This window comes from Mastigoproctus giganteus, chromosome 13 (assembly GCF_048544385.1).
Source record: "Mastigoproctus giganteus isolate SK-2022 chromosome 13, ASM4854438v1, whole genome shotgun sequence".
Classification (NCBI taxonomy): domain Eukaryota; kingdom Metazoa; phylum Arthropoda; class Arachnida; order Uropygi; family Thelyphonidae; genus Mastigoproctus; species Mastigoproctus giganteus.
Window position 1 is genome coordinate 143,607,580 of NC_143587.1, and position 22,946 is coordinate 143,630,525.

Below are 22,946 nucleotides of genomic sequence, written 5' to 3' on the forward strand. Positions count from 1 at the left end.
AGAACCCTAGATTCTGTTTGCATCCAACTTCTGAGTTTATTTTGTCTAAGACCAGTAATGTTTTGCACATTAATAAAATGAGCGAGTTTTAAACATTCTTTCAGCTTACTTGAGGACAGCGGAAGACATCTGTCTTCTGATACATGACGAATGGACATACAGAACTGCAAAAATGTATTACATGACCTGTATCGGATAGTGGCATAATATGCAAATATTGTGTCATTCGAGATGCATAGACCATGCTGCTTCATTTTCACAGGGGGTGCACGTTCGTGCGGATGCCTTCATGCTAATACTTCGCTACCTTCCGGCATGGTAAGTTATGTGCAACATGATTGTGACCTAAACTACAGGACAGGGTTATAGCAAAGGTCAAGGCGCACAGAATCACTCCTTTTGGAACTACGGAACAGACGTGACTAGGTAATGCCTTTAGTTGTCGGCCTCAACCTGTAACTAGAAGGTTCATCTGTCATTATTTTGCTTCTCGTGGTGATGGTGAAAATATGGTTCTTGTGAGTCTTTAAGAACAATACAAAGGGTGAATTAGTAAATATATAGTGGTTGCGTCATCGCGTGCTTTTAATGCACACTTTTGTTTGCCTGATTAGTTAAGCACACTTGTCAACTGGCACACTTGTTTTGTAAAGTTTTTAAACACAATAAATTAAGAATAAACAAAGATGAGTAATTCTTTTAAGAAAATTCGTATCCCATCGTTTTGGTTAAGTTAATGCATTAAAGGTAAAGTGTCACAAAAGTGCCCTCGCAAGCTAATAGGGTCAGGCATGCGCATTATTTGGAGGTTCTCCGGCATCTTATATATCAGATAATGAAAGTACAATTACAAATTTTTAAATCTTTCATGGTATAGTTTTGCGTTATAGTGCTTTGCCTATCATTGGGGCGAATAATGAAGGTCTGCTCTATCCCAAAATAAAGATATGCCCTGTTTCTTTGGAGGAAAGATATTTTTAAATTTAGTTACGCTTTTTAAAGCTATGAGTCTTGATTTCTATGCTTGTTCAACTCTTTTCTTTGGTTGGAAGCCATCAAAACTTCCATGACAAAGGCTGAAGGCATAAAATGGGCGTTCCTTCCAGATTTTGAAAAGCGTATCTCAGCTGTTCTTCAATTGTTTATACATCATCTGTCTGGGAGCAGGGCCAACCACTCCTGCTGTTCAAAACCATAGGGAGTCCTTAGCGAAAGAAAAGGTCGCTGTGTACAGTAAGTTTAAAAAAACAATTATTACGTAAATTATTTATTTGAGATACATATACTATTATATTATGTAACTACAGTAATCCTTGTGCCATGTTATTATTAGAATGTCAGTCTTCTTTTATTCGTATTTGTAGAGCAGAATGCTAATATCTACATAAAATGTTCAAAATGCCCCTCCCTCTGTTGTTCAATACAAACTTCAGTCCTCTTACAAGCCCTCATACACATTGCAATGTCAACTTCGACAAATTTGTCCCGAACTGTTCGTTTTAATTCAGAAATTGTTCGTGGTTTCATCTTGTAGACAAGATCTTTCATTGTGTCCCACAGATATAAATCAAGAGATCGTGGTGGCCACTCAATGTAACCACGTCGTCCTAGCCACCTGTCTGTGAAATTGAGATTTAACCATTCCCTAACCCTATAATAGATGGAGCACCTGTTGGAAAAAATATTATTTTGATCATGAACTCTAGGCCAAAATTCAGTTTGTAACACCTGCAAATAATTATCCTGATTAACAGTCTCATCAAAGAATAATGGGCCTATTATTCCCATGGATGAGATGGTTGCCCAGACTGTGATTCCCGGTAGGTTCAGATCTTTTTTTAAAGTAACATGGAGTTACCATCTGACCAATACACATAATCATGACGATTGATATGCCCGTTTAGTTTGAAGATTGCTTCATCTGACCACCATCAGTCAAGTCCTCATCCTCACAAACTTTGTTCAATAAAATTTCACAAAATTCCAACCGTCTGCCTTGATAACCATCATGCAAACTTTGTACCACCCTAGAAATGTAAGGCTTCGTCTTATTCTCTTTTAAGAGATAAACCATTCTGCTTTTTTGTGGCCTGGTTGAGCGAATTAAAAGATCGAATTAAAAGTTTTCTAAATGGACAAAACAATTTATTCTGGTCCCTTCCATATCTTAGACCTAATCGTACTTAATCTCCTAGCTAGAAATTAGTAAGAATTAACACGTACAGAAATAATTAAAGAATCTCAAACTGTGGGGGATGCAACATACTCTACAATATCATTAGGAGTTCCAAGAAAGCGTAGCAACTCAAGTACTTGATATGAACTGTAATGTAAAACACCAGCGCTATGCATGCTCGTTGGAATGGTATGGGCGAGCAGTTTCATATCCTTATACATCTTTGGGAAGCGCAGATTCCGATTGGAGTCAACACACACACAAAGTAACTTTGGTAATTAAACAAAATCTACGCCAATCAAGTCTGGCACGAGCTAAGCACGCATGCACCTTCCGATACATATATCTTCTGAGTGAAACAAGTAAAACAACAGTAATCACTGCAACTCTCCGTGTTCTTAACCCTGTTCGGAACACGTATTAATTACCCGTTAATTAGCAAACTCTCTTATGTTAAATCCCTCTATCTTCTCGGAGCGAAAGGCTTTAGGAATATTTACTTTTTTAATCGTTCACTAAGCTCGAGGGAATTAACAGCGGCGATTAATGGAGGAATGAATATCTCCTGACACCCCTAATTAACCCGGGGTGAGTTGAAATGAATGAGTAAACAGCATCGTCATTCTAAAGTGGGGGCAAAAACCAGCACGGATTGGAAGCATCGTCACGTATCCTTCTTTCAAAGAGACCGAAACATCGGGAACCAGAAAATACTTCTTTGCACAACTTTTAATGAAATGAGACCGCGTTAAAGTTACAAGACAACAGCGCTGAACAACAATCAGACAAATAACAGCGCTCACGAGCGCAACTTTCAACAGAGGCACTGGAGAAAGAATATCTCAGTGATGCACACGTTGGAGATGCTCTTTTCTCTGTCTGGGTATGTTAAATAATGACGTATAATGGCACCCAATTACTGTCTGTTTGGTGGATGTTCTGGCTAAAGCTTATCGATTCGGATGCTTTCTTTTAAACTAAAATATCTTCCACTAAAAATTCGTAAAATTCTCCTTTCTACGCTACTTTAGAATAAATGAACTTTCCATGATTTTAATTTCGAAAGGATGGTGGAAAAAGAAAAATTAATCGGAATGTATCTCGTTTGGAAGGTTCAGTTAATAAATATATATTTGTCGAGTGATAAGGAATGTTTCTATGATGGCTAAAATGTTTTCTGAAAAATGGGGTTTTAGAAAGAGAAAATACCAGAAAAATTAGCGCGTTTAGTAACTTTGGACTGAAAATAAAGTTGTAAAGGAGACCCAGAATGTAAGTGAGGTTGGATGGAGAAATAGGAGTTGTTTGAGTATTTACACTGAGGTGCTTGAGGCCATGAGGTGTCGGTATATTGTGTATATAAATTTCATGCATTCTGCAGCCCATTTGATTATTTTAGGGATGAAAAACCATTAAATCGTTCGAGACCAACCGAACTCGGATTAAATATTCAAAAAACAGGATTCGAATTTCGGTCTTCTTTGTCGCAGACTTTGGGACTTCGTACTTTAAGCCTGAACACCTGATGCTATGTGGCTTGTTGTGAGAGCCCCCATATCTAAATGGAATTAAAAATTTTTTGGCAACATTTAGAATAGTGTTTCTCGAGCAGTGACGTGGAATGAGAATGTGCTCTACTTGGAAGTCCGCTTCAGTCATATTCAATTAATAGACTACAGATTAAGTGATGGTTGCGTTATGGGGGAAGGACACGGAAGAATCACAACTTGATTTATGATTTGATATAACAGACTGGAAAAGTCTGTTATACTCCCAAAGGAGTTAGAATAGAGTGGAATCTTTTTTAAGTCTTCAAGTAAGAAATAGTAGAAGAGCTGAAAGAGCAGGAAGCCATTACAGACCAAAATAATCCTATTTAAAAAAGATGGACTCTCAATTTTCCATACCTCGCAATTTTTTTGAGTAGGTTTATAACCTTGTACCTTTCATAAACTGATTACAGCAAAAATGTATACTGTATCATACCGTTTATAACACACAGTCTACTGAAGTCACTCAATTGAAATTTATGGTTAAATCCTTACCGATACTTCCTTTACAGAATGGTCAAGATCCGTGCTTGTTAGTCAATGGCAACCTTCCAAGAACTCTCAGTAGAGCAAAAGAACAAGCCAATTAAGTCCCACCATAAGGGTAAGGTAAAGCAGCAGCCATTGTCAAACCACTCCAGGATGGAATCCTCCTCAACGATTCATGTTGAGGGAAATGGACCATAATCTGCCACGCTGGTCCAGTATAGGTTGGCAGATCGACCGTATTTATCAGTCGGGGGCTTGATACTCCGGTCTATTCAAAGAGTGTGTGATACTGCAGTCCCTCTCTTGACCACTCGGCTACGCAGGCGTAAGTCCCACCATACACCCGTAATTATTCTAGGACGAGACATGGCAGAAACATTAGGAATAAAAAGCTTTCCCCCACATGTAAGGACAATGGTGAGTGTTTATACATGTGGAGGAAGGCTTTTTCTAGACTAGATAATTATGGACATTTATGCAGTACAGGACATGGAAACAGAACGTCCATATCTTAAATAAATATTTATTTATTGCAAATACAGCAAGCCCATCACAGCACATGACTAGGCCCAGATAATAATAAAAAAGAAATAACAAAAATTAATCGAATACACAGCAGGTTTTATATAAACATTAACAATTACTAGAAATTATACTTATGAATTAAAAACGATTTTGCAGAAGAGGATATTTGACTTTCAGTTGCAGTTACTGGGTTGGAGGCAGGCTGCTGTTTTTATTTCTCTTCATTTTATCGGATATCTGACTCCTGTAGGCTTCAGAGTTGAGTAACCTCTTGCAATTAATGTTGTAATAATTTACGAGATGAAGGGATGCATTGGGGAACATTCTGTACATTTGTTTGAGCCTGGAGAGGTTGGATTTGAGTTGCCGGTTTCTTGAATTTTCCCTGTTGGGAGCAGTTATTATATTGGCTGAGTTTGGTGAATCGCATGCAGAAATGATGAACTTTGCAAGAAGCATGACTCGTTGATCATCTATTGCAGATTCTTTGTTTTTAAGTTTTCATAAAGCTGTTGCCTGGATATTGTATGGGAAAACAAGCTTACAATTGAGCCATCTAAGAACCCAATATTCTAGGGCAAGGAATTTCTTGACGGTTACTTGAGGAGCACCAGACCAGATTTCTGAAGCATAGGACAGAATGGGAAAGATGCATCTTTGAACGTGCTTAACGACTGTTTTTCTGTCTTGAATCGCTGCTGTTTCTTGTTTGATTAGCCATTTTGCTTCTTCACTGGCTCTTACAAACTAACTGCAAAAATAGTATCTTCAAAATACAACCCACAGAAACCGAAAATGTAGCGCATATTCTCGGAAATGTAGACACATACGTGCGAATACCGTCGACTTATATGGCTTTATCAGCTAGTAATCCATTATCTGTTATGTTTTTGCAAAAAAACCAATTTAACCACACAAATATCCCCTGTATCGAAAAACTTCACAATATATGGAAAAGACAGAAACACTACAAACTCTACACATGGAGCTGATCTTAGCTACACATGGAGGTGATCTTAGCTGCCTGTAAAATATCCATTCATTCGCCACAAAAATTCCTCTTGTAATATAATTAGCAGCTGTAGCATTAAGAGTCACATTTTCAATTACGAAAATTCTAGTTTCATTATACCTTCTACTGAATACTTTATTTAATCTAACAGAACTATAAATCTTATCGCGCAAGCGGGCAAACACCCTTTTTTGTCTCCCTGGTGAGTGTCCTCGTAGTTACCACCGTTTCCGAAACCTTGGTGGAATGCTGAATGTACAGCAGTAAAAAAGGCACAAAACAAGGCTTGGGAGATATTCCGTCGATATCCCACCATAGCCAATCTGTTAGCCTTCAAACTTGCACGCTATATTCGACGTCAGAGCCAAAAGGCATCATGGATCCATTTTACATCCACTGTTACTCAGTCGACCAGCGCTAAAGCTGTCTGGGACAAAATCCGGTTAATGAAGGGGAAATATACATCTCACCCTTCATCTGTCCTGGAACGTAATGGATCTGTTATTGAAGATCAAACTGCAATAGCTGATGTTCTTGGGGAAACATTTGCTACCATATCTTCAACATCCTCTTACTCCCCACAGTTCTTGGTACTCAAAAACAAACACGAAAAGCAGCCCATTACCTTTAAATGTAAGGATTCGCATCCTTATAATGGACCCTTCACCATAGAAGAGTTAAAAACAGCTTTTTCTCTTACCAAGACAAGTGCTGCTGGACCAGATCTCATTCGTTACGAAACGATCAGACACCTGTCAACTAAATCCATGGGCCATTTGCTCTTTCTATACAATAGGATCTTTTTAGAAGAGCAATTTCTGGATTCCTGGCATAAGGCAATCGTGCTTGCCTTTCCTAAGCCAGGAAAAGATCCAAAAATCAAAACGAACTACCGCCCTATCACTCTGACCAGCTCTCTGTGTAAAATCCTGGAGAGAATGGTAAACGCCCGCCTTATACGGTATTTGTAGGAAAATGGGCTCCTCTCCAGAGTACAGTGTGGCTTCCGAAGGAATAGGTCCACTTTGGACCACTTAATCAGGCTCGAAATTTCTATTCCCGAGATGCCTTTTTAAAACGAAAACACCTGGTGTCTGTGTTCTTCGATATGGAAAAAGCGTATGACACAACCTGGAGATTTGGAATTTTAAATGATCTTTATAGCATCGACCTTAGAGGTCATCTCTCGGTTTTCATCAAAAACTTTTTAACCCAACGTTCTTTCCAAGTTCATGTAGGACTATCCTCTCTCGGCCTTTCAGCCAAAAGGAGAGAGTACCTCAAGGATCCGTCTTAAGTGTTACGCTTTTTGCTATCACGGAACAACTTTTTCCAACCGTCAATTGTGCCCTCTATGTTGATGATTTTACCTTTTTCTCTCATTCTTGGAACATGAGGGTAATCGCGAGATAACCTCAACATGCCATTGACCTGAGCTCATGGGCAATGAATAATGACTTCAGGTTCTCTCTGCAAAAGACCATTTGCGTGCACTTTTGCTGCAAGCGTAATCTTCATCCCGAACCTGAACTGTGACTAGGGCAAAATGCTGTTCCAGTAGTACCTGAAACTAGATTTTTGGGGCTCCTACTTGACAGAAAGTTAACCCTTCTACAGCACATCCGTCAACTACGTGCGAAATTCATGAGAGACTTGAACATCCTACGTGCTATCTCATGTATCTCTTGGGGTGCAGACCGATGCACATTATTACGCCTCTATCGCGCACTCGTGCGATCAGAGTTAGACTACGGATCTTAGGTATATGCGTACTGAGACTCAGCGTACTTCGATGGTTGGATCCCATCCATCATCAGGCGATTCGTATTGCCACTGGAGCATTTCGAGCATCTCCAGCCCGAAGTCTCTATGTTGAAACATATGAGCCATCATTATCGCTTCGTAGGAAACAGTTTTTTCTACAGCACGCTTTGAAAATAAAATCCCTGCCAGACCATATCATGTGGACATTCGTTTTTGAGCGACGATGGGAAAATTTTTATAACACCCGTCAGACTGCCAACCGTCCCTTTGGTATTCGTGTCCAGGAACTACTCAGGGAACTTAATATAACCGTAGAGAATGTTGCCGTATCCAGAAGCCAACCAACCCCACCCTGGCATGCTCGAAAACCACCGTGTAATTTCTCTATTAACAAGTGGGGAAAATCCACCACTTCGAACTGTGTCTACCAAAGACTCTGTGCTGCCCACCGAGCTCTGACCTGACTTCTTGCCTGTCTTCACTGATGGCTCGAAGTCGGAGTTATCTGTCGGGTCCGCCACCACCTTCCCAAATAACACTATATCTGAGAAGATACCCAACGAATGCAACACATACTCAGCAGAGTTGTATGCAGTTGAATTAGCTTTGAACAGCATTAAAACCCACAATTACCAAAGGTGTATATGGTATACACATACTCTTTAAGTATACTACAGGCTTTATCAGGGATGAAACATAATCCTCATCCATTCCTGACTAATCGTTTCTGCAGGTTCAGCGGATATTACATTCTCTCTTTGAACGTTCTTTTGACATTCGTTTCTACTGGATCCCTAGCCACACTGGGATTAAGGGTAATGAACTGGCTGATGCTGCAGCCAGGTCACCTCAACGCTGTTGTTGTTATTTGTTGTTATTTGGTTTTGAGGAGCATTAGCAACTAAGGCCATATTGCTCCGGGAATATGCGGTGGTCATTCCCTGACCTTTCCACATCCTTCGTATTTGGTGGTGACGGGCTCGAACCCCGGTCTAATCAAGAAGCGTGTGCTACGCACTGCTGCTCCTTTCCACCTGGCTACGGAGGCGCCTCACCTCAACGCAAAAACAATCGTAGCCTGTCGGTCCCCTATGTAGACTACAGGCAATTAATACGCAAAAGATTACTCTCCAGTGGCAACAATCTTGGGATGGGCAGGTCACGAACAAGCTCTATGAGATAAAGCCTGTAATTAAACCATGGCAGTTGATTCTGCGCAGGAACTGCCAAGAGGAAGTTCTTCTTCTAGCTCGCCTCCGCATAGGACACAGTCATCTTACTCATTCATTCTTTTCCATCCAAAATTTTGCCATTTCCAGGCAAAATATTGCCATCCTAGTCCTTGAGCACAAAACACCCAAAACAACAACAACCACCACTTTCTACTGTAATATCTGAATGGATTGCGAAACATTTTTATTAAAAGCTGCGATCCAAGTTTTGGAACACTACTGAATCATGTGCATGTCAGGTACTTGACCCCCAGCTTTAGTTTGCTTTACAGGGAATGTAAATCCAATAACTGTGTGCATCTTAAATGCGTGACAGGGGAACTAGCATCCAGTTAGCAGATACCCACTTGATAAATGAACTTAGTGGATAAAGCATTACAATTATGAATATCCGTTAACTAATCGATTCTGTAATTTTCATTAGAGCTAATGAAAAAAAAAACGCTAATAATAATAATGATAATCAGTTTTCTGTGCCGAATAAATACAGGTTATACAACTCGAGAAATTAGTACAAGGAGTAGAACCTTCCCGAGACAGCACTGACAAGGAGGGAGTACATCAAACACCAGATAACATCTAGATTTCATTATTACTCACATATAAACGAGTACAAGAAATGAAAGCATAGGAATAGAAAAGTTATTGGCGCGTCAAGATTAATCTCCATTAAAACTTTCTGAAATAACACGTTAGTATAAAAGTCATTACTCATTGATTACTACTTAATAGATCAAACAGGTTGTTGCACGTGATCAATCAGGTCATGGTAGGTCGTTACTTATGGAACCTTATTTGCAAAAAATTTAGACCCTGTGGATGATTCTTGAACCGGTTCTTCTGGCTTGGTATGCGTGTTTCATTAAGTGTTAATAGGAAATTTACTATTTTAGGTTATGTTGTTATGACCCTTATTTATCATCTATCTTGTTCTGTTAGTGAGGGAGCCATTGATTATCATTTCTGTTTCTTTCTTACAAAGAGATGTTGTCGTAGAGTTTTAGGAGCATCAGCGACTAAGGCCACATCGCTCCGTGTATACTGTCTGTAAATTGCATGGTTCTGTGGTCGATTTTCTGTTCATTTCACAGAAACCCCGAGTTTCCGGGACAAAAAACCATGCTACGATAGCATGAAACCGATTAACTCAGCCACATTGTGAAAAAAAAGTCCATAAAAATTCCTCCCGTCGACGATGAGACTCTCGAACTCTGATCTTTTCCACTCGGTGTGGGGATGATGGCGATCCTACTAACTGTGCTACCCACGAGGGCTCTAAGAGATGTGTCTCATGCTTGTTGATCGTATTGATGGAATAAATTCGTATTTACCATTTCTTTACTCTTTGGAGTAAAGAAATGGTAAACCCATCATCAAGAAGTCTCTATCCATTTCCTCCCTGAATCCTGCCATACTCTTCTTATATTATTATTGGTGTTATTTTATTTTTTGGGAGAGGAAAGGCTTTTATTTTATTTGTGTTGGTTGAGGAGATCATCTCATTATTTGAAGCTATTCGTCTATTGGTGTTCGCTTGTAGAAAGAATAACGGAATTGCTAAAAGTATGTTATTTTATACAATTCCTGTGTCTTTTTTTCTGGTAAAACGCATAGATTACAAAACAAAAATATCCAGCTATTCATTGCTCTCTTCTTCTAAAACGCAGTCAGATCTATTCTTTTAAAAATTATTTTTTCTTGCAATATTCAGATAATACGTGCGATTTTCTTCTTCTCATAGACCTAGGCCTGCAGGTTCAACAGACCCTTGGTGTTGGTCTGGGTCTTTGTAAGAAGAATGGTATGGATATTTTGATAAATTTTCGATTCTTTTTGAAGGGTAATGATCTTTTTACAAATAAAAACTTTTTCTTAAATACCAGACTAACTTCCAGCCCCAAACAATTCAAGAGGAGCTTGACTCGGTTGAGGTCAAGGTTGGAATTAGTATAACGGACTACTGACCTTAAAAAACCAGTTTGAGGTCTGATGACCTCTTGAACTGTAGGAATAGCTACTGTTTTGCATAGTGACAACAAAGGAATTAGAAACACCGTTTTTTTCGAATTCAACTAAATTTATGGTCGATAATAAACATATTGTTTTTTAATTAATGATGGATTTTTTTTAAATCGGCGAAAGAAAAAATATATTTGGGTAGTATTACTTCCAAAACAAACAAAAACTACCAAATTCATGAATAATACCTATACAATTTGTACAAAACAAGTTTCAGACATTAAACAGAGCAATTATATACCAAAGTTAAGACGGCAAACCATAGTTCCTCTCTTTAATTCACCTATTCCAAAGTTGGAAACAGAGAATAATAAAGTGTGGTAAAGAATAATATATTATAATAAGTTTTTAGTGATCTAGCCGAAAAGAGAATAAAAAGTTTAGATAAATATCCTGAAACTGAAGAAAATTGAATACGCAATCACATAACTGGGCAGCCCGATATACTGCAAATCAGAATCATTGAAATTTAGATGCACCCGTGAGCCGACTTTGGACAGTGCTTAGCCCTATGTCTTTGATGTTGTGAGACAGTTACAGTTTCTCTGCACTCTGTATGCTTCATTGCTTGGCTTGCTAGTTTTTTTTTTTTAATTTGTCTTCGGTTGACTGCGTATGGGACCTTATGGGACGTTGACTTAAAGTTTCAAAGAACCAAAATCATAGCCCTTTTAAGGGAACAGCAAACCCAGGATGAAGAGCCAGTCATGCAGAACACATGTTGCTGCTTTAAACGAAATCTTTATAATAATCTGATATTGATAAGTCAGTTGTGTGACAAATAGAATAAATCAGGTTTTCCAATCACACAGGCATTCACTGAACATCATCAGTATTACAGACAATGTCGGAACGAAGAATGAAGATCTCCATTGCAGAATTACCGTGCTGCATTGAAGAGTAAAGTATGACAAATAAAAGAGTAAAATGCTTCAACTCAATTCCGAAAGTTCTCCAACACTAAATTCATTTCCACATTTGGAAAATGCCATACAATCAACCCTTTTACTATAAAAGCACCACGTAAAGCTTTAGACAAATCAAAAAAAAGTGCAGCAGGACGAAACTAATGGAATCCATTATCATAGAATTAAAGAACTCAGTGAAAATTCCCTAGGCAGTTTCTTTGTTTCTTTATAACAGCATTAACTTTGAGGACTCACTGGCATTTCTATTGTATAGTCTCATTTTAAGGTACAATGACCTTTGTTTCAAGGAAATGCGCATTTATGTATCTTATAAACACCTCTGATCTACGTGGAGTATAAATCTGTTGTATGTGGAGTATCTCCCGGAGTATAAATATAAAATTTATATTTATACTCCGGGATTTAAATAACCTCTTATTATAATTTTAATAAGAGATTATTTTATTCTTAAGTAAACATCGAATTCTGTATTATATCCGCAAACGTGTATTTTAATTTTTATTTCCAAAAATTAATCTCTCTCTCACATATTTTATATTCTTATTACATTCTTTTCTGCGTCACTGTTAGGAGGATAAGATGCACCGTTGACTCCCCATGTCAGGTATCTTCCCAAACCCTAAAGACATTCGTTGGTTCTGCAGCCATTTCTTCCAGACATTATCTGATCAGGTTCCCAATAAGACCCATCAGATTCCCAACATGTGTAGAATATTTACAGATGAATTATTCTCAATCAAGCTTGCTTTAGATCGTCCTATGGAAAAGTGGTATCGCATAAACTATGATATTCGGTTTTGATGGATTCCAAGCCATAGGATTAAAGAAGATTAAGCTGCGAAATCGGCAGTATCTTTCCAGCATCCAAATCTTTTCAGTTCCATACACTGATTACAACAGAACTAACAGAAATCTGTTGCACAAAATGGAAGTTATTTGCAAGCATCACAACTGAAATTATTTTGCAGAAAACCACAAATATCTTTATGGAACTCTAGTGGTCTTAAAGTACGCTGTAGTGAAGCAATCCAAGCTCGACTTAGAATCCATCATAGTCACCTTACGCAATCATATATTTTTACAGCAGAAGGTAAAAATTGCAATGCTCTGACCGTTCAATACATTTTAATTGCGTGTCCTGTTTTTAACGATCCACGACTAATTTTGCCATCTTCTCATTCAATGATTGAACCATACCCACTTAAATAGCTCTTAGTAGACAAGGAGTTTAAACCAATGTTTTTATATCCATGCTGCTTAAACGTGTTCAATTAATCACGTTATTATAAGATTGTGATTTCCGTGCTCTCTGCTCTATCATAAGAACAAATCAGGAAACGTATCCTGAATAAAAATTCCAGATTACGTTTTTGAGATTGCGCGCTATATTCTCAGTAGCTGATGCTCCATAAACGTCCAAAGTGAAGAAACAGGCAAATAAAAATAAAAGAAATATTAATAATAATTTAAAAAAAACAAGAGTCAATGTGTGATGAATCCTTTCTTTTTTTCTTTCCATTAAATCAATGAAGATTGATTTTCTAAAAACTATAATAAAATTACGTTATGCATCAGTAAAAATTTTGAGAGTTTCCACAGGACATCAATAACCAAAAATATAAAGGACATTCTTATCAAAGCTAAAGAACCAAAATGGACTTGGGCAGGACACACGGCTCCAAGATATGATGACAGATGGACTAAGAAAATAACAGAATGGTACCCAAGAGGAGCTAAAAGAAAACCTGGAAGACAGCAACGGAATTGGACAGATGAAATTCAATGGTTTGTGGGCAGTAAATGGATGGCCATTGCACAAAACATAAGGAACTAGAAAGTTGCTGGAAGGCCTTCATCCTACAGTGGATTTAAAATGTCTGATGATGATGATCAACAACCGGATGGAGTTCCAGAAAGATAGAAAAATTGGGAGTTCTCCCGAGAGTATCACCCTTTCTAGGTTTTCCTTTCATCTTTTTCTTATCCACTAGCTTTCTCTCTTTCTCTCTTTTTTAATAAAGAGAGGGAATAAAAAGTAATACTTTTGTCTGTAAATGCTGTACCATTTCCTTTTCCACTTTTTTCATTAGTGTTTTTCTTTTTTTAATCAACGAATTCTTTTGAGCAGGTGAAAATATTTTTGTTTCCTGCAAATCAGGTTTCAAAGGGTCATAATTCGGTATAAATTGAAACCGTTGCTTAATGACTGGTTTCGAAAAACAGTAAACAGAAAATGGAATAATGTATTTGTACGACTAACACGTTTACCCCCAACTGGGGAGGGTAGGAAACACTAAAATCTTTTTTTTTAAAAAACACCAGGAATGCGAATATTTAGTCCGCAAAGTAATATATATTATAGCAGTGTCATTAGCGAGTTAATTTTAACCAAAACATTAAGAATTCTATAACTTTCACCTCCAAGTATTTCCATAATCACAGCGGTACACGACCTGCCCGAAAGGTCGGCTTTAACGACCTGATTAAACGACATTCACCCACTTCTTCCCCCTCCACCACAACAACTCCAACCTTTACAGAAATCAAGTAGAACGGAACAGATGGCACCTATCCTAAAACCAGGTTGCTTTTCCCCCACAACCCTTAGCTTGATTGTCAGTGTGGCGTGTACAGTTCTGATTAACAGAAGCACAGTTACGGATTAATGCGCATGAAACGCTTTCAATAAGAACTGGATTTTCTGCCAACAACACACTTTCACTGGAATGAGATATTTTCGGTTTTCGAGCTCTCGTACACGAACACACACACACGCATGCGCAGCGAACAGTACCGAAGGCCTCTGTAACACTTTATCCAAGGCCGGACGTCGACTTTTCCCGGCTGACGCTTGTTGGCCTGGCTGATTCTTCTCTCTCTCTCTCTCTCTCTCTCTCGCTCTTTCGCTCTGTCATTACTCCCATTTCTGACACGAATATTTCTCACGGCTGGGGCCATTTGATCTCCGGATATCATTAGCACAGTGACACGATAGCAGACTCCTTTGTTTCGGGGTGGTAGAATAAGGAATTGTATTAACTGATGTTTTCGTGTTAACGAACTGAAACTGAAATCCGTTTTACATAAAATACAGTTCCTTTAATCTTTCGTTATATCAATTTCTAAGATGTGTGTGACATGAACTCAGCCTTGTCCCTCTTATCAGATGAACGATGCTCAAATAAATCTGTCTAATAACTGGAGAGGATTGCGGCTTAATGTCATAAAAAGAAATGATCTTCTCTTGGAAGTTAAAATGAGAAAAGACTCGTTCAAGTTATATTTTTGGATTGATCACGATAGAAGTTTCATATAACTAAGATCGATGGTTACAGACCTTCAGATCATAGGCCAGCAGAATGATTAAAGCATTGTACCAACAACTGAACACTGGGAATATTGAAAGAATTCTGTAGTAGTTAGTTACAAACCGTTGTGTTTAATGCGTATTTTAAACTCCAATGGTAAGAAACAGAGACCTTTAAGCAGATATGGAGTTGCATTTTATTATTATTTTTTTAAATCTCTCAAATTTGAATTCATTCCTGATCTTGTTTTTCTGCTGAGGGTTATTCAAGCATAATACAGAAAACTGGGAGAATTCTTATAAAGATATCTTTTAAAACATCTTACGATCCATGACAAGAATCCTCATGAGATTCTTACCAATTTTTATTGTTAAAATAAAAATCTCTAGAATAAGAGTTGATTTTCTACTTTGCTATTTTCTTAATTCTTTGTGAAGAAATTTAGTTTCATTTTTAAAATGTAAATTCGAAGATAGTCACTAATTCTTTTATGATGAAAGTTCATTATTATTATTATTATTATTTTATTTCTCTCCGTTGGGGTTCCTTGAAGGGAATGCTACGAAGTGCACAGGGTGGTTGTAATATCCGGCTATTAATGTTGGTCAAGGAACTCTCTGACTATCCAACAGGTGTTCAGGTTTGCGACTTTCTGGAGTTCTTTGGCAGACCTATTGCTACTAAGCTCTTGTGTAGGATATTTGGCACCATATCGGTGGTTGACATTAGTGATCGGGAATGGCTATTACATGTTCCATATGTCGCACCTCTCTGTCTTAAGTCTGTCTATTTCTTGATCGTTTTCTCTCGTAGGTGTCGGCCATGGAGTGTCTTCTTTGCCCATCTTTCTATCTTCGTTTCTTCCGTTTGGGTGGGAGGGGTCTCCTCGCTTAGGTTGAGTGGAGTATTCCGATTGTCCGCCTTCTTTATGGTCTGGTGGAGAAGTGGTGTGTTTTTCTGTAAATAATCCTTCAGGTTCTCAACCGCTTTCTTCTGTTGCTCGATGAGGTCTGTCAACCCCCGTCCTCCTTTCCGAGCTATGGTCAGTCTCTCCTCGGCCGACTTCGGTTGCGTTATTATTATTAAATTTGAATTTACCTGTGCCACCTACGGGCATTATTGATCAGTAATCATTAGACAAGCTGGCTGTCCATCGGAAAATGAAATTGAGAAAAAAAAACCGAAATAAAAGTTGAAGACAATCGAACTGTGACAGGGTTAGCTTGCAGAAAATTGGTTTGTTCGTGCGGATATTACGTACTTAAGTGATGTGTTCTGCGTAAGGTACCATGCTCGATGGAGCGATACATTGCTGAAGATCGGGGAAAAAGCTCACCTTTTCAAATGTCACTTCTTGATCACAAGACTCACTACACTCGAATATAAATTCTTTCTGTTCACCCAGAGGAGAGAAATTAATAAACAGATGCTGGAATCACTTACTCCTACGCATGATGTCTGCATAATGTACTTCGACACTTGTCTAATGAGGTCCTTTGGGTAATCGAAATAAAAATAAAAAATATATAAGCAGTATTTTTAAAATCTGAAAGTGTAATATTAAATTTTATAGTATAAAAATGACAAAAGCCATATTCTAGAAAGTCAGCATTATACTCATCAATTAAAATAGACTAGACTGAAGACCATAAGAGATTACTGAAACGAAAATAAAATTTTATTGCAGTATCATAACGAGCTAGAATTAGAAAAAGCGCTGGAAAAATCTAATTAAGATAGTTTATCCCCACGAGGAAGAAAAGTTTAGCCGAAATTCTCCATTTCGAAGCTTATAAATTCTACTTTGATGTGATGTTTTATTGATTTCTTCACATATACTTATAATGTGGTAAATTAAATGAAGGAGAATAGAAATTAGCGTGATTAACTATAAACTCTTTATCTTTCAAACAAATATATTTTGAAATTATCTCTAGTTGATTATCCATTAATGTGTAACATCATCCATATGAGGAAAATTGGTTGCAAATTTCGACTTTTCCTCAAAGGCGATTTCTTCTTTCTTCTACGTAATTGCTGATACCACGTGGACAATCTGTTTCATAACTTTGAAAATAGGACAAGGACGTTTATCTTTTAAGAGAGAGTTAGTAAAAAAATTATTATTCGAATCGCTCCTCCTTTTGTATTCTTTGCAAAATGAATTCATGGAAACCTTTGAGTATAAGTCGGTGAGAACGCTGAGGTGATGTTTTCTTTTAGAAGCAGGGAAAGTATGAAGTAAAAACGAACACTTCATTGAAGAAAGCTGGAAGAGTTTAATTAGGAAAATATAACTGGCTTATAGCCATGTATGACAACTTTATTCCCAAATTGTTACTTAATTAGAATTTAATACCGGGGGGGCTGTTTGAAAAAGTTATTTGGAGAGAAATTGTGTCTTTCCCATTAATGAAACGCCGCACGAATCTTCTGAATACTGAATCTTCTTACAAGGCACATACGAGAAGATTCAGCATTCACAATCCTTCTCATAACTCTGAAAATAAGACAAGGAAATGTATGTTTTAAGGGAGAATTTGGGGAAAAAATTATCTGAATCTGATTATTTTATATCCTCTGATAAATGATTTCATGGAAATATTTATGGAATACGTACGTAGCGTTTCGTTTCCTTTTATACGTCTTTATCGATAATAAATGACTAAACCAAATTGACTGCTGTGCGTGGACCCTTGACAAGGGCGCTTAGGTATCCGATTTCTGCATGATAAAAGGACTAATCCATAGAGATCAGCAACTATGAACTGTGTCCAATAATCATATCCAAGAAAAAGTCTGTTTTGGTGCAATCAGCGCTAACTGCGCCTAACAAACCTCCAACAAACCTTGAACATGAACGAAGGCTTGCTTATTCACCGTATGGTACTTTTCCCCTTTGATCTTGATTCTTAACTGACAGGAAACTGATTTGATTATGACAATCAAAGAGTACTCAAAGATCAGAAATCCTATTAGGTATCATTAATTTAAAAAATAATAAGAAGAATTGTTTTTAGTCCTTGATACACCTCAAAAAAGGTGGTTAGAGGAGTTAATATCTTAATATCTAATAGAAATTAATATCTAATAAGTATGCCACAGAAAGGGATATAATCGTTGAAGGAGCAGCGATTGAAAAAGTGGATTCATATACTTATCTGGGACAACTCATTGGGAGCAATATCTCAATTTGTTTGAAACGTAAAATAATGAACCAATGTATACAAATCATGACTTATGGAAGTGAAATTTGGGCACCCATCGAAAAGAATGGAAGAGAAATTGTGAACTACACAGCGAAGAATGGAAAGAATTATATCAGGAATCAGACTATTGGTGAGAAGAGAAACACATGGATTAGGCAGCAAACACAAATAAAGGACATTCTTATCAAACTAAAGAACTGAAATGGTTTTGGGCAGCACGCATAGTTCGAAGACATGATGAGAGATGGCCTAAGAAAATAACAGGTACCCAAGAGAAGCTAAAAGAAAACCTGGAAGACAACAACGGAGATGGACAGATGAAAGTCATGAGTTCGTGGATAGTAAATGGATGGCCATTGCACAAAACAAAAGGAGCTAGAAAGTTGCTGGAGAGGTCTTCATCCTGCAGTGGATTTAAAATAGCTGATGATGATGATCTTTCTTTTTTGCCAGCCAATATATACACGAGTGCAACTGTTATAATTTTTCTGTGGCGATGTACGGGCTCTCTTTCACATCAGGCCAACTGTTGCCTACCTACGTTACCTAAGGTCAACAGAAATTAATGGACCATGGATAATATTGCGAAATATCTAAAACTTTTATTCTAACGTATTTCTAATCATTTCATTATGAGGGAATAAATAATCCAGTAGAATAAGATTGCTGTCAGAATTCTCTCAAGAGCTAGTGCATTCCGTATAGAAAAAACAGAAAGTATTGATGTTTATGTTCTAACGAAAGCTTTACGAGATTCAGTAACTACTAAATTGGAAATTGAAATTTATCCATTTTGACAAACTGAAAGATAACCAAATATTTAGCTTAGCCCATTTTGAAAGAATGAATTCAGTATAAAATAAAACTGAGATTAGATTTTACAGAGGCCAACCATATCATCGATCCATATAATATGACTGGATGTAGATGGATTTTTTATATAATTTGCTATTTTGGAACAGTCAGGGTTTTGTATTATGAATAAATAAATTTTCTATTCATATTAAATTTTGCTTTAAGCTCAATGCACAATTCAAAGATTGAATTTAAGAATTTTGAACATTAGGTTTAATGAAAAGTTAGTTCCAAGTTAAAGAAAATACCGAGATCATTGTGGTCACTACTTTTTTTTTGTACCAAAGTATTGCCTGTTATGGAAGCGAAACTGAAATGAGACAAACACCATCGTCATTGAAAAATGTGTGGATTTATCAAGGATAAGGACATGGTCCAAGGACAGCAGGTTATTTTTTAACATTGATTGATAAAATAATTGTTTCTCTTTGTCTCTTCAGTATGGCAGATGGAAGATAAAAGTTTGTTTCAAGGTATTAGCATACGAATTGTATTATGATCGTGGAAGAATTAAAAAAGAAGAAAGCAAGGAGGACAAGTACCACAGTAAGGGATTCTCTCAGATATGGCACATAATTCTTCTTCATCAATCATTAAAAAGTGAACTCATGATGAAATAATAGTTTTGAAGGGAAAAAAAAAGAAGAAATTTTGAGTTAAATGCATCAAAAGCCACGCAGTACAAGGAAGCCACAGGCTTTTGCTGCACCAGCCAAAAAAAAAAAAAAAAAAAATAGATAAGAAGATATGCCAATTATGATCCTCACTCAGTAACAATCCAGTTGACCTTTAAATTTCTTCAAAATGTCTGTCAGCCTCAACTACCTGCGGAGGCAACTGGTTCCAGTAATCCAACGACTTGCTGGTTAAAATAAAACTCCCTACAATCTAGTTAAAACTTCTTCCCTATAAACTGAATTTATGTCCCCTAGTTCTAGAATTCTTCATAAAATTCATTCCATCTTCATTAATTTTTCTAACCCCCTCTCAGAGCCTTATAAACCTCAATCAGGTCCCGTATAACGGTGTCTGGTTGCCAAACTCTGTAGCCCACATAATTGAAGTGTTTCCTCGTGTAGTCGTCCTTTTTACTATGCATGATATCAGAAAAATTAAACGAAAAACTGAAGCTAATTCTACCTAATTCTGGAACAAGAGGAGATTGTTTTTCTGTTAATTTTGTCTCTGTTCTTTTCAATGATATGTTTATTATTTCATGCCATAAAATAATGGTTAAATGAAGCAAAAAGTAAATAGCATATAAGTACAGTAGGCATATCCTTACGCTGGATGGCCGAGGAATGGCTACTCTCTAGCAGAAAAGAAATCCACTGCAATTCATTTCCGTAAAAAATGCGATTCCGGATTCCTTTTGCCAACAGTTTTCGTTTGTTGGCCTTGTATTTAGATAATTGACTTAACCTTACTGTTCATATAACTTATCTTCAGAGAGCTTGTGTAAAAAAATTGAACGTCCTCAGAGCCGTCTCCGCTATGTCCTGGGGTGCTGATAGAAGCTGCCTCTTACATCTCTATAGAACATTAATTCAGTCCCGCTTGGATTATGGATCACCACTCTAAAAGAAACAGTTCTCTATTATGAATCCAGCATAGGCTATCTGTGGGAGCCTTTAGAACATCTTCTGTCCACAGCCTGTATATTGGTGCAAATGGATCCCATGCACCTGAGGTAAAATTCTTATTGTGTAACTATTTCGGAAAAAGTAAAATTTTTTCTTCTCACCCCAGCTGGGAGTACCTGTTTAACCTTTAATATACCTATACTACAGTAAATTTTGAACACCGCCCTGCAGGACTTCGATTGGAAGAGCTCATGCTCGTTAGGACATTAACTTCCAGCATATATTACAAGACGTCCTTACTGCTGCACCTCCCTGGACTCATATCGAGTTCACACCTCTTTGTGACAATTTTGTTCTGAGACAGAGAAAATGCTCTCTAGCAGGCAGCAATTTTCAACGTGTACATGAAGCACATTCCTTGGAAAACTCAGAGAAATTACGTATTGATGGCTCCAAAAAATTTCACTTCTTGAGGATTCCCCGTTTATATATTATTAAAGGAGATCTAACCAGCTATGTATCAGCAGGGCCATTGTGCTGCATCCTGTTAAGATCTGTCGACATTGAATGCCTTCGAAGAAATACGCCTTGAGCGAAAGCCTGAAGAATCAGATATGACTCCGAGCTTTGAAGCAGAGACGACTCCTGTCCTGATTGAAAATTAGTAAGTGCATGAAGAGGAATTCTGAGATCGTCATACAGGGAGCAATGATACAAGATGTGATCCCAATTCTCTGGTAATCCACACGAACAGAGGTCTATTTGTGATACATTGAACCTAAAAAGACTCTGGTTCATCGATCCATGTCCTGTCAACAGGTAGGACGTGAATATGTCCATGCAGAACCATGGAACACATTTATCGAACACATTTATCAAGGAGAAATGAAACTTGTGGTATAAACTTTCTCGTTATTGCACCAACGGGAGCTGTATCCCATCGAGACTGCCAGATGTTAACTAACTCGTTCCACAGTCTCCTTCTTTTTCTTTTAGTATCATCTTGAAGGTTGATAGTTATTCTAAGAAATTCGGTCTCAATCTGGTGTTTCAGTTTGTATAAAAATCCTTTATATACTTAAAGGTAATGTTCCGGCTAGTACTTGCACAGCTTGCGTCGAGGCTGTCCTGCATGCCTTAACTAAACATCGCAAGATGGTTCTCTGCAAGGAGGCGAGTTTTGCTTTGAAGTGTTTCAGCTGTGTCCTGTGAAACCCCCGCACCGGCAGCATACGTGACCAGAGGGAGGAAAACTGCATTGTAATAGATCCTTAAAGTTTTTCTGGAAAGTCCCCATTCAACACGGGACACCCTAACAATGTCACCAGTAAATCTACGTATTTTAGATGATACGTTTGTCAAGTTAGGAATAAAATTGAGACTGGCATCAATTACCACTCCTAGAACCTTGTTCTCTTTAACTATGGAGAGACGAATGTTGTTGATCTTGACCAACGAAGGACAAGAGATATCCAGCTTTATTCCAAGAATCATCTTTGTTTTTGACAAGCTGATTTTAAGCTTATTGGCCACAGTCCAATCGTAGAGATCCCGGAGAACAAAATTTGCGGTAGTTTCAAAATCGGCCCTAGAGTTACCATTTACCAAGATGGTGAGATCGTCTGCCTACGCTATTATTTTGACGTTATGGAAAGATCAGGAAAGCCACTGCTGCAGCACCGTGTTCCATGTAAATAGACCCAATATAGAGCCCTGTGGGCACCCTCTAGATACTGATCTTGATACTTGGCTATGTTTAGCCTTGACTATTATTGTTCTATTGGCAAAGTAATTACGGATTAAAAGGTAAAGGTGGTTGGAGCACCTAGCCGATCGCAGACGCTCCAGGACGCTCTCCCACCAAAGGGAGTCGAAGGCGCCCTCGAAGTCGATGAAAACAGCCAGGGTATATTTATGTACCGAGTTTTGAACTGAAGAGACAAAGTCCACAAGAGCATCACCACAGACAAAGTCGCAGGAACGTCCGGGACAGAACCCATATTGACTCCTTGAAAGCAGATCCTGTTCTACCAGTAGAGTATTCAATCTAATGGCCATTAGTCGCTCTAGCAATTTACCCAAATTAGCCAGCAGAGCGATCGGCCTGTACGATCTAGCCGCTCTAGAAGGCTTATCCTGCTTTCTGATCAACTTAACTAGAGTGACCTTCCAAATTTCCGGAAAAGTTTCTTCCTGAAGGCATCTGTTGAATAAGTTTAGAAGAGCATAAGGTTTTAATTTCACGACTCTGATAATAAAATGTTTTCTACAAGATCTAGTCCTGGGCACTTCTGA